This window comes from Phyllobates terribilis, unplaced genomic scaffold (assembly GCF_046119375.1).
Source record: "Phyllobates terribilis strain yellow unplaced genomic scaffold, ASM4611937v1 Scaffold_1__5_contigs__length_1240528914, whole genome shotgun sequence".
Lineage (NCBI taxonomy): Eukaryota > Metazoa > Chordata > Amphibia > Anura > Dendrobatidae > Phyllobates > Phyllobates terribilis.
Window position 1 is genome coordinate 1201992623 of NW_027362761.1, and position 2832 is coordinate 1201995454.

The 2832-nt window shown below is 39.2% G+C and overlaps 1 pseudogene; it reads right to left on the minus strand.

Moving 5' to 3' along the window:
* Positions 1-310: 310 nt before the first annotated feature.
* Positions 311-1957, minus strand: LOC141164303 (SEC14-like protein 2 pseudogene; annotated as a pseudogene).
* Between the last annotated feature and the right edge of the window lie 875 nt (positions 1958-2832).

Consider the following 2832-nt stretch of genomic DNA (forward strand, 5'->3'; position numbering starts at 1 on the left):
TATACATCTGGTCACTGACAAATCAAAAAACACATTTGTGCCCGGTATTGAACTCCCACAAATGTACTATTGATACCCTATCCTGTGCATAGCTTAGTATTTAGGCCTGGACAACTCCTTTAACCCTGCTATTCTGTTCGGGTCTACTATACACTTATAATGTTCCGGTCATTTTTGACCAGACCTGTTAACGTCTTCATTTTTAGCTAATTTAAGTGTTTTATTTGAACATCTGTTTGCATTATTATACTGTATTGATTCATGAACTTGGTATTGGCTAATACAACCATTACAGTGCTAAAGTTATTACCGAACCAATGCAATATCTGTCACTTCATTATGAAATAAAATCTAATTAAAATTCATAATTCTAATCTTTATCCCGGTATTTACTGAGGTATGCAAATTATCCATAATCATCATGAAGTATGGACTCTAAGAATAATAAAACGAACTGTGCTTCAAGTATCTCTATCCATTTTAGTATTCATTTCAAGCATGATTACATTTTTTACTCCATTATCTACAGGTAATTCTGGCATCTTCTCACGTTCATATCTGAAATGCAATGAGGCACATGAAAGACTCCCAACCGATTTCATAGTGGACAAATGTCATATTGCATCTTCAGAACCTTAGCGGGCTTTTACAATACATACTGTGCTACTTCACAGCTGTATTTGGGGATCTTCTGGGCTTTATAGAGAGGATTATATTTTTAGAGGCTGAGACTGGTCTCCAACTTTTCCTCTAGTTTCTGAATCTTCTCTTCGGAGCTTTTGTCTGGTAGCAGGACTTCTACAGTGTAACTGACCTTCTTGGCGTGTATGTAGCTGTATGTATTATAAAAGCGAAGTACATATGTGCCAGGGTCAGAGCATGTCAAAGTTCCATTTTCTGGTACCATGTGGGAATTGTATCTTTCACTTGGCACCACCTCAATCATTTCCCCGGCTTTCTGTCGCTCTCCCGCCTTTGTCTTCCTGAAAATTCCAAATCCAATGTCACCACCATCTGATTGGAACTGCCACCTGAGTACACAGCCTGGGAACAGGATCTCGTACTCCGTTTGCTGACTGGAACCCCTGTTGATATTTGCTCGTAATTCTGTTTAACTTGGTCCCGCAAATAGTAGGATTTAGGGATGTCTCCGCCATAATTTATCTTGGATTTACATTTTGGATCACCATCTGGGTCTTCTAGGGTTCCTCCATAGTATTTGGGGATTTCATTTGCTGGAATGTATTTCTGAAGAACTTCTTTCCAGTTGTCTTCTACCACAATGATCTTCCACCTGGTGTCTTCACCCAAGAAATGTTTAACAAGGTTATATGCCACTGGGAAAAGTTTAGGAGCTTTAATCACAAAGAGTCTTTTTAAAGCCTCGGGATAATTATCTTCAAACATCTGCAAGACCTCACAATATTAATCTACAGCTGGTTTCCACACATGCTTTAATCCCAATCCTTCCACATCATAGATCATCACAACTTCTTCAACCCTTTTGCCCAGCTTCTCACTCTGCCTACGACATTCCAGGTGCATTCTCTCACAGTCTCTCATTTTGGTCTTTAAAAGGTCTTGCCTGGAAGCAGAGAAGAGCAAACCCTTTGGATCCAAAGGCCCAACAACATCGTACCAGATAGGGCAGCCTTCCATGTCAAAATCACACAGTCCTCCTGACAAATACTTCTGGACTGCTTCTGGAGGCTGCCACTTCTACAGCACGTTGTCAGAATCTATGTGCTTTCTAAACTCCACATGCTTCCAAAGCATACTCTCTGATTTATGCAGGTTAAAGCATCGGGCCCGAAGCCAGCGCAGCAGAAAGTAGTCATCATGGCAGTAGGAAGGGAGCTGGGGCAGAATGTCTTTCACACTCTCACAGAACGTGCCTAAGGCCTCTTCCTGCTTGGGACTCAAGTCGCCAACTCTTCCACTCATCCTTGCACCGGCTTTGCTCGCTGCCGCCGCTGTTCCCGGGAATGTGTGCCGCTGTCATTATTATACTGTATGTGAACATGTTTGTTCATAAACTTAATTTTTTTTTTTTTTTTTTTGTATCAAAAAATATTACATGGCCTTATTGCAATATTCATGCATATTGCACATTTGCACGTAAAAAAATTTTTTTTAATATAACTAAACTATAACTAATAACATCAAACGGTATGTAAATATATTTTTTTAAAAAAATGAATAAAAATAAATCAATAAAAAGTTCATTTTTTTTCTATATAAAATGGTAAATAAGGTTCACGGTTCTAAATTTACTGTTTGCATTCGTCACACGTATAATTTACATGTCTTTTGCATAAGTACTTTGCACAACTGCAATATATCACATTTGTTTTGTGATTACTTGATGTTGGACAGAAGGCGCATTGTTTCCGTTTTAGGCTGGTTGCATTGCTGGTGGAGGCCGTGGGTATCGTAGCAGTGCCGGAGGAAGCCGTTGGTTTACTTTCTTTAGCACGCTGTTGGATCCTGTGGACAATGGCTTCCGCTCCATCATCTCTGGGTGTTACTTTTCTTTCTTCAATATATGGGCTAACCAGTGATTTTTCCAACTCCTCTATAAAAAATTTCTTTTATGCAGTTTATTTTTATTCCAATTTGGGTATATTTCATGCCATAACACAAATGCATTGTATGCCGACACATCAAGAATATTGTAAAAAACAACCATTGGCCACCGATTTGTTTTGCGTTTACAGGTGTAAGTGCCTATGAGTTGATCTAGAGTATCAACTGCCCCTTTTGTGGCATTGTAATATAAAATAATGTCCGGCTTTCTATCGTCTCGATCACTGATTTCACTATCACGGTGCA